This window comes from Diabrotica virgifera, chromosome 4 (assembly GCF_917563875.1).
Source record: "Diabrotica virgifera virgifera chromosome 4, PGI_DIABVI_V3a".
Taxonomy (NCBI): Eukaryota; Metazoa; Arthropoda; class Insecta; order Coleoptera; family Chrysomelidae; genus Diabrotica; species Diabrotica virgifera.
In genome coordinates this window covers 119,693,104-119,703,877 of record NC_065446.1, presented here as the reverse complement: position 1 = coordinate 119,703,877, position 10,774 = coordinate 119,693,104, and the positions used below count along the sequence as shown (strand labels likewise).

The 10,774-nt window shown below is 31.4% G+C and overlaps 2 long non-coding RNA genes across 2 annotated transcripts; one reads left to right on the top strand and one right to left on the bottom strand.

Moving 5' to 3' along the window:
- Window positions 1-264: 264 nt before the first annotated feature.
- On the top strand, window positions 265-2,037 carry LOC126883892 (uncharacterized). Its single transcript, XR_007697739.1, has 2 exons — window positions 265-1,327; window positions 1,646-2,037. It is a non-coding gene; the product is annotated as an uncharacterized LOC126883892 (long non-coding RNA).
- A 1,393-nt stretch (window positions 2,038-3,430) lies between these two features.
- Window positions 3,431-6,136, bottom strand: LOC126883890 (uncharacterized). The gene is made up of 3 exons (XR_007697736.1): window positions 5,358-6,136; window positions 4,565-4,722; window positions 3,431-3,611 (listed from the first exon to the last, which is right to left on the bottom strand). It is a non-coding gene; the product is annotated as an uncharacterized LOC126883890 (long non-coding RNA).
- Window positions 6,137-10,774: the final 4,638 nt, after the last annotated feature.

The following is a 10,774-nucleotide window of genomic DNA, read 5'->3' as shown; positions in this document are numbered from 1 at the left end:
TTATGTGTAATGTGGTTTGCCTACTTCTTTCATTACAATATTTTAACATTTACATCAAGTTTATTTCCATTTTAATAGGCTATTTACCACAGTGGGAACGACTGTTTTTATTATTATTAATTTAACAAATGTTACAATAAATACCACAAAACAACAGGGAAATTATAACTTCCTGTGGAAATGTCATTCCTGTTATGTCACCATTCAGAATTTCCGTTATCAAAATCACTTGCTTCCTTACAGCCATGATGTGAACTTGTCAGATTGAGCTCATTGGTACCTCGGGCGTAAAACATATGGATATTTTACGCATCCATGTTATAAATCACATCTTCTTCATAATATGTTCCTATGACGGATCAATTGTAAAGGGTTTTTACCCAAATATATTTACTTTGGTAGTTAGCATGTAGATTCTAAGTGAGTATAACCTATAACTTTTTATAACCTTAGTCAACATTTTAAATATTTTGCATCATTTTATCTGGTTGTACACATTTTAGGATTACACTGATGATGATCGGTCAACCGATCGAAAACCTGTCTTTGATGTAGCTTTGTATAGGGATTTTAACAAATATACCTTTTATAAAGGATTCTATGTTTTTGTAATGGTATACAGCCAACTACAGGAAATTTTTCCTCGTGGAATTATAAATAGGTGTAATAAAAACAAAAATAATGTTATCGTTTATCGTTAGGCTTAATATAATAAAATAGGTTATATTTATATTATGACAGCGTTTCGCGTTAATACAACGCATGCGTAATCCATGAAATCATCTGAACTGGGTTCTGAAATCTTTGAAAGGCCGAATTCCAGCGTTCAAGCATCGTTCAAGTTTAAGCTGCCATCGGTTGAACGTGAATTGAGAAAGACGATTTTGACTTTAAACTGACGTTCACTAAAAGTTCAGGTTAAACTGGAGTTGAACTCGTTATGAGAAATTGGCCCTAAATCTAGAGACAATGAGACGACTTAACGCCTTTGAAACGTGAACCTATAGAAAAATTATGAGGGTTTCCTGGGTAGATAGAATAACGAACACTGAAGTACTGAGAAGAATAGGTAAAGAGAAAGAAGTTGAACTACAATTTGTAACGTTTCAATCAGCCGATTGAACGCTACACCAAGCTCCGCTTGGTATTTGTCCCTCGGACTATATATTTCTAGAAGCGACCCTACTATCGTCAAGTCAATTAGTACATCCCTTCGAAGGTATTTAATCCAATACAAATTGGTACTTGCTCTTTTGCCATTGACACGTAAATCAGGCACAATATTGGCATACATTATCGTGTTTGTGTGTAGGCCGTTAAACAATGGGTAAGTTTGATTATCTAGTTTTAGCCTAAGTTTTTCACTGATTTCTTTTGCACAGCAGATACCTACTTTCTCCTTGAAATAAAGCTTAAAAACTTTTATAATTTTATTTCTTTTTCTCTGGTATATAATATATTACTTTATTTCCTGTACATAGTTATAATATTTTATTGATAGAATTCTTTCCGTTTCTTTTATTTTTAATAATACCACGCCTTGTTCAGAGATTTTGCTGAGATCGTGTTTCTTTCAATGCTCAGCTTTATTTCTGATCGGGCTTTCCTTTTGGGAGAAAACTGATCCTTGTTTGAATTTTTCTAGCCCCTACCTCGGGAAGAAGACTTTAATCAAGCACTACCTGGAAAAGAAAACACACTACCTTGAAGAGCGGAACGGGCTTACAACCGTATCCTGATGCATCAGTAGAATTAATTAGACAAGACAGCCCTACAGAGACAAGACAGCCCAACAAGGTAGCCATAGACTTCCCCTAACTGCCGGCGACGACAAATTCTGCAGGGATTGGGGACCTCCTTTAGGAACTGTGACGGAAAGACTTAAAGCTGAGTAAATTTTTATCTTTATAACTTTTGTACCGATTACCAGCAGGGTCTCGGTCACGGGCTCAGAAAATTAACTTGGTTGTCTGTATACAATAAAATGATTTTTGTTAAGTTTTTTTTATATCTAAATAAATAGTGCATTTAAAATGATTAGGTAGACTTTTTATTTCCTGTACCTTTCTGGGATGGGTGTGAAGGAAGAATGAACAGGGAACGAACCCAGGGCTGAGCAGTCGGGCAGAACACCATTCTGATGGATGGAACGGTGGACGTTTTTCTTTTGAATATCCTAAGGGATGTTCGAGGAATTCCTCCCCTCGTTTCTCCCAGCAGTGTGGTGTTGCTTAATGCCCTGGTCTTGTTATGATCAGGATGTTACAAATTAAAGAAAGCTACAGTCTCTCGGACATGACGTGATGCAGGACGAGAAGTATGGCATCCAGCGACTCATAATGCAAGGAAAGATAGATGGCAGAAGAAGCATCGAAAGAAGACGAATTTCATGACTGAAGAACCTGAGAGGATGGTTTAGATTCAGCTAAAAACAACTATTTACCGCTAAATATTTTAAGAGTACTATTTAAAATAGATCGATAGAAATATTAACGTACGCTAATGACATTGACATAACAGGGTGTAGCGAGCGAGATGTTGAGCAATATTTCCCAGAAATGGAAAAGGTGGGCGGCGAAACAGATCGATTTAGTCATCAATGAAGACAAAATCAAGTAAATCTTGGTTACTAAAGATCCTATAGCAAATGAGGAACGGAAAAAATCTTTGGAATTCATATCTTTAAACATATTGACAGCTTCACATACCTTGGCGGCTCGTTAGTGATTACTACTAACAAAACAAGCTAAGAAATTAAAAGACCAATAAACCTTACAAATAGGGCACACCCCTAATAACACAAAACATTCCATGAATGTTCCTAGAATGTACACACAGGACATTGAAAACATTCCTGGAATGTCCCCAAATGCACACGAATGTCCCTGGAAAGTACCAGGAAAGTGCTGTGTCAGCATTTTAAATATTCTTAGAATGTTCTGTTGGAACATTCCATGAATGTCTACGAATGTTCTTTGGACATTCACAGTCTATTTTTTAGACTGAATGTCTTGTTGGAACATTCCATGAATGTTCTTTGGACATTCACAGTATTTTTTAGACTGAATGTCTTGTTAGAACATTCCATGAATGTCTACGAACGTTCTTTGAACATTCACAGTATATTTTTTAGACATTCACTGAAATATATCGTCAGTAATGTGACAATACCTCCTATATGTTTTTTCATGAGGTTTGCAGGAGACGAAAAACATTTTTTAAGGTCACTTTCTGGTTTCGTACGTATTCTGACTTTTTTTGTAGTAAATAGATAGTTGAATTTACTGCAAAACAAGTCAAAAAATATATGAAAACAGGAGGTGGCCGAAACAAGTTTTTAGTCTATCTTACAAATCTCTTGAAAAAAACAGATAGGAGGTACTGTCACATCACTGACGATATATGGCCATACCAAATAATACATCCTTGATAAATATAAACATTTTTATTGCAAAAAATCTTTACATACATTTTTTAATGTAATTTGCTGACATTCCTAAATATTATAAAAAAATGTGTCACATTTGCTTTGTAAACCTTTCTTTTGCTTTTCGTAGCCACATATTCCGTTTCCTTTCTGGTTTTTTGTAGACCACTTCTCTCAGCTGATTCTAAAAGAAAATAAAATAAAAGGTAATTTTTCTATCCTTTACAATTAACAATCAGAAGAAATATTATTTACAGGTAATAATATGCATAAATAATAATAATAAAAAAATAAATATTAAATAATATTTAAATAAATAATAAATAATATTTAATAAATAAAATAATAATAATGAACATTTTGTATTTTGACAACGACATCCGATGTGGAAGTAGAAACCTTAATAAAATTATTTTTTCAAGTAAATTGTGGCTTATTTCCCCATTAGAATAATTAATTACAAAAAAGCCACAAAGAAATAGATTTTTCACAAACAAATAAGTATTTAGTATTCATTATATTTATTGTTTTTATTATTTACTTTAATGTCCTACTGGTACATTATTTGACAAATAATGACATTTCGAAGTCTGTTAAGTACGATATAACGCCCTTGGGCATTAAATTTAAATAACGACTTAGATACTGTCAAGTTGACAAATATCAACCTAAGTAAAACTATGGTTACCACAATTACGTTACTACTGTTACTGGTAAATGTACTTATTTAAAAACTAATCAATTCAAAATTCATTCAAATTTTTCGCATATAAAGAATAATTTAGTCGGGCATTAAACGTTGAAGGCACCACAGGTATTATAATAATAACGCTTTCGGTCAACGTATATCCCTATAATACCCCTGGTACCTTAATAACTGTAACATAAGATTATACCTTAATTCTTGTTTTCGATTTCTGATGTTTTTATTTATTTACATTGAATATTAATCTGTTTTGTTGTATAATCTACTTCGCAATAATTATGTGATATATTTGACTTAAAATGAATTCAAAAATTTTTTGTAGTTGGGCAACAATGTCAACTTAGATCTCCGATGTAGATACGATGTAGATAATGAATTACAACAGTATCTATATTGTACGGACTGTATTATTAATTAGGTTATGCATATACCTGTGTGACATAAGCTATTGGAACAGCACAGTCTCTCAAACGAACAGATGAAAGTGAAGTTCTGTCAATATCTTTTTCTAAAAAGTGTTTTGAACATACTCCTCTATTAACAAATCTGATCTATACTTCATGTCTTCTTCGCAGGATCTTCTGGAAAGCTAAAAATACAAAATATATGCATTACTAAGCATTATTAACAAATTTTAGTTTTAAATAAAAAATATGATTAATGAACTCACAAAATTATTATAAAACAGCTTAGAAATTGTTTATTAGTATAGTCGGTTCCCCAAACTCAGACACAACTGGCTAGTGATTTTAGTAGGTAATTTTTTTTGTTTTTGGCCAATTTTGCCAAAATTACAGTAATTAGTACTGAGACTGAGTTTAGCAAATCGACTATAATATTCTGTGTATTCATTAGTTGGTACTGCATATTATAGTGTGTGGTCTACCATCCTATTTATAAACGCATACACTAGCAAAAACGCAAAAAGAATTATTTTAGTTTTACAAATCCTTTTGTTATTACCTATCTCTATTTACTATTTTAGTTAGGAATAAGCGAAGTTTGTGGCTTATTCACAATTATTATTAAAATAATAAATGGATATGACCAATTATTAACTTATAAAATAAAATAATAATTCTTCTGATTTATGCCTTTTATTCACTTTGTTATATCTAGGTTACTTAAAAGATTTTTTATGAATAGTATTATTAGGGTATTAATAGTATTAATTTATTTTCTGAAATACAGGGCATGCTTTCGTTTACATATTTGCATACTAACCTTTTAATAGGGCTTTTCATTCACAGTCATTTGTTTTGAGCTTCTGTCATAATTGAAACGTTATTCCTGCAGATTTTTTTATCTACATTTGTTTCTGCTACTCCAACTGCGTTAAAAACAGGACACCATTTTATGCACTATGTTAATAATACTATTAAAGCTATTATAAAAGTATCCGAATTAAAAAAATATTCTTAAAAAGCACAAATAATACAAACAACTAAAAACAATCCACGGCAAGGCAAGGTCGCCAAGATGAAGATGCCAAGATGGCCGAAGCGAGGTCGTTGGTTGGTCGTTTTTAGTCACGTGATGCCCTCTCAAGCGCCATGCACAAAAATATATGCACGGCGAATTTGAAAATGAACGCAAAAGAAATAAATATAAATGCCTCTCTTGGGTTTTGCATAAGTTATAAGTATTTTTTTTATTAACAAAATCGCATTCCAAATTGAATATTCGCCAACAATAATTTTTATTACACTTGTATGTTTACAATCTTGGGAAACTCTTTAAATTTGACATATTATTGCACTGTAGGCCTAAAATGTCACTTAGTTTGTCTGGTATGTTGTAAGTAATGTTGTATCTCTTACACGTATGTATTATTTCGCAACTTAAAATATAGGAACATTGGTAGTATGTTCACAGAATGTCTTATGGTAACATTCCAGGAATAATTTAAACAGATGTTCACCGAATGTTCCCTAAATGTCCAGGACATTCAAATATTGATAGAACTTTGGTAGTACATTCCTGGAATGTTGTGTGTTGTTAGGGACTATGGACTTCAAAAACAATTCCACAAAAACATCCAAAGAACAACTAAAATTATATATACAAAACACTGCTAAGGTCCGTCCTAAGGGAATATTTGAGCGTAAACTCCGCAAAATATTTGAAGCTATAAACGGCCACGGGCAGTAGCGCAAAATATATACTCGCTGGACACATAATACGAATGTAAGACAATACGATTGTTCAAAAGCTAATCACATGAGCACCTTTAACAAGAAGCAGAGGCCGATCGCGAATTAGGTGGTTAGATGGAGTTGAGACAATGGTTGAGACCGACTTAGGGATATTAAAAATAATATTAGCCCAGGGCGCATCTGTTTTGAGATGGACGTTGAGAGGTGACTCAAATTTTTTTGCAGAAATTGCTTGAAAATAACTCAAATAATAATATTTGAGTTATCCTCCCACTCAAAATGGTCCGGAACATTGTTTAAATAATCAAAATGTCAAAATATGAAGGAAAAATTCGATTTTTTTATTGGTTTTCTGATTATAACTTTAAAACTGTTCATTTTTAAGAAAAGTTTTACCAACATAAAAGTTGCGTAATTAAATTTCCTACAATATAGAATTGGTTAAATATTTAAAAAATAGTCACCCTTGTTGCAAAATAGCAATAATTGCAAAAAAAACATACAAAAACAAGTATTCGCACTTTACGTTTTTCAACCATTTATCCTACACGTAAGACCTTCATATTTTACCCAGAAAAACTTTATGATATAGTAAAACAACACTGTAAATTTAATTAAGATCGGTTTTATAGATTTTGCAAAATAAATTTTGCAATCCAGCTTTCGCAAAAAAAATTATTTTTTAAAAATGTTGCAGGACTGAAGATAAAGCAGATAGCAAGTTAAATCTTTTTTTGCTTATAGAAGTGTACTGTACCTTTCATTTGCAATTTGCAAAACTAAAACCGATTAATTACCACGGCGTCAGGAATTTTTTTAAATAAACATTAATTTTTGGTGCTTCGCGCAGGACAGCGGTGTTCGATTCACACAAGTTGATTTCCACCAAAATTTCTTCAAATCTTTATCTAATATATTATTTTCTTACTCTATATTTTGTTGTATTTTAATATTTTAATTCCACAAAAATCAAACTAATTTTATTATTGTTTGTGAAATATTGTTTAAACAATTGTATATGTTTAAAAATAATAAACTTTTATTTTTTAAGTTAAAATATATGAACAAAGAAAGTTTTTGCTAAAAAAAGTGTTATTTCAAAGGATAGAGTATGTGTTTTTATTTTGCAATAAACAAATTTATTTATTTATATCGAAATGTAATAAAAATTAAAATTTATCAATCATTATCAAAGGTCATTGGAATGCCCAATCAGAGCAAACTATCTGCTCTCCTGCGCGTAGCACCAATATAATTAATGTTTATTTAAAAAAATTCCTGACGCCGTGGTAGTTAATCGATTTTAGTTTTGCAAATTGCAAATAAAAGGTAGAGTATACTTCTATAAGCAAAAAAAATTCAACTTGCTATCTGCTTTATTTTCAGTCCTGTAACATTTTGAAAAAATGAATTTTTTTTGCGAAAACTGGATTGCAAAATTTATTTTGCAAGATCTATTAAAGCGATCTTAATGAAATTTACAGTATTGTTTTACTGTATCATAAAGTTTCTTGGGGTAAAATATGAAGGTTCTAAGTGTAGCATGAAAGGTTCAAAAACGTAAAATGCCAATAACTGTTTTTGCATGTTTTTTTCGCAATTATTGCTAGTTTGCAACAAGGGTGACTATTTTTTAAATTTATAACTAATTCTATATTGTAGGAAATTTAATTATGCAACTTTTATGTGAGTACAACTTTTCTCGGAAATGAATACTTTTAAAGTTATAATCAAAAAACCAAGAAAAAAATCGAATTTTTCCTTCATTTTTTGACATTTTGATTATTTAAACAATGTTCCGGACCTTTTTGAGAGGGAGGATAACTCAAATATTATCATTTGAGTTATTTTCAAGCAATTTCTGCAAAAAAATTTAAGTCACCTCTCAACGTCCAAATGTAATAATATTTTTACAGATGCGCCCTGGTCTATATGGTATGTGCGTCCTTTGCGTATTTTTGAAACCATAGTTGTTTGTATTGTTTAATTAAGTTATTTTCGCTAATGACATTTATCTGGATTTTTTCTTCTTGTGTGTTCAGTGTTTTGACTATTTTGAAAACAATCATCTGCAGTCCCTACTTGACAACAAAATTTTCCAAAGAAATTATGAACCGATCAATTTACCTTTAATTGCAAACATGTATTGGTAACAAACGGCACAATTAAAAATAGACAATTATATATCCAAACCCATACATATAAGAAGGGTGTTCGACAGGGATGTTTGCTTCCCCTCTTTTATTTAACATTTATTCGGAAGATATATTTCAAGAATCTTTGGAAGATGCAGAGATGGGAATCAAAGTGAATGGAGTATTAATCAATAACATACGATATGCTGATGATGGTATCTTAATTTGTGACAACATAGTCGATCTTCAACAACTTGTCACTATAATCGGATAATACAGTAAGCGAATAGGATTAGAGATTAATACCAAAAATACCAAATTCATGATCATCTCCAGAAACTTGGATACACTTACAAACTTTCTCCATAACACTGAATACCAACTCCATTGAAAATGTGAGCAAATTTAAATACCTGGAAACGTGGCTTTTTGAAGATTGGGTATCAGACAGGGAAGTAAAATGCCGCATTAAGCAAGCTCGACAAGCTTTCGTAAAATCCAGGAAGGTACTGACCTGTTCAGAGTTCAATCTTCAACTGAGACTAATAGCCCAGTAAATGAACGGGAAATACGGCGATACCGTGTAATTTTCAGAGGCAACTCCGAATTGCATGAAAATTTGGATAGAGGTTCTACTTTCCCTCCACTTCAAAGTTGAAATTGTGCCGTTGGTTGCTTTTACTTGGGGGGTGACAGTCACCCCTTCTCGGGGGTGAAAAAACATATATTCAAGATAAGACCGGAAATGGATAAATTGACTAATTTTAAGCAACTTTTGTTCTATAGAGTTTTTTTTGTAAGTCAATACTTTTCGAGCTATTTTCGATTGAAAATGTTTATTTTTCGACAAAAAAACTACGTTTTCGGACGGTTTTTCGCAAATAACTCCAAAAGTAAATACTTGATCGAAAAAAATATCCTTAGCAAAAGTGTAGCTTATAAAAAACTGAAAAAAAATGTATATGAGTAAAGTCTATCAATCGAGTAAAAACAAAGTTGTAGCTCATGAAAAATAAGTTCTTGTGCGTCTAATTCCAAATAGAAAATTTCAAGGTGAAATCACCGAAAAATTAAGCACTTTTCGGAAAAAACCTATCTTAAAGTGTTTATAAAAAGCTTCATTAGAATTGTTCATAAAAGTTTCTAGCATTAAAAATAAGCGAGTTACGCTCACAATAAAGTTGGCCCTCTTTTTTTTGTAAAAAAATCATGCAAATCTCCCCGTGTTAAGCTCCTCAAATGAAATTAATCGCTACCGCTTTACAAACAATTATACTTACTTATCTATTTTTTATATGATCTGTCAGTCTCACCGGTTTAAAGTGCTTATTTATGAAAGGGTTATAGTTAAAAAAGCTTGAACGGGTCAATAATCACGAGTGTATGAAAATTTTGAACAGCCATATCTTAACCAATTTGTGTCTTGCGGAAAAACAAAATGAAACTAGAATATTTATAATAACAAAAGCTATATTTTTTTACTCTTTTAGATTTTTCTTATCACTAATACTTTTTCAGTTATTTTGAAGAAAGGAAAATTTTCAAAAATTTTTAGGAAATTTTGTTTTATTATAAAACCAAAATTTTTTAAAAATAAGCACTTCAAGCCAATCAAACGTACAAATCATATAAAAAATATACATGCAGTTAAAATAAATGGTAAAGCGGTAACGATTAATTTTATTTAGGGTGCTAAATAGAGGGAGGTTTTCACAATTTTTTTACCAAAAAAAGGGGCTAACTTTTTTTTCAGTGTAACTCGTTTATTTTTGGTGCTAGAAACTTTTGTAAAAAATACATAAAAATCTTTTTTGGGTACTTTAAAAATATTAATAAGCTTTTCCCGAAAAGTGCTTAATTTATCGGTGAATTCGCGTTGATTTATTCGATTTGGAATTAGACGAATAAGAACGTATTTTTCATGAGCTACAACTTTGCTTTTTCTCAATTTATATACTTTACTGATACACCATTTTTTTTTGTTTTTTTATAAGCTACACTTTTGCTTAGAGTATTTTTTCGATAAAATAATTACTTTTTGAGTTATTTGCGAAAAACGGTCTGAAAACGTAGTTTTTTTTTGTTGAAAAATCAACATTTTCAATTGCGAATAACGCGAAAAGTATTGACTTTCGTAAAAAACTTTATAGAACTAAAGTTGCTTATAATCGGTCAGTTTATCGATTTCCGGGCTTATTTTAAACACGCCTTTTTCACACCCTGAGAAGGGGTGACTGGCACCCCCCAAGTAAAAGCAACCAATGGGACAAATTCAACTTTAAAGTGGAGGGTAAGTAGAACCTAAATCCAAATTTTCATGCAATTCGGAGTTACCCCTGATAATTACACT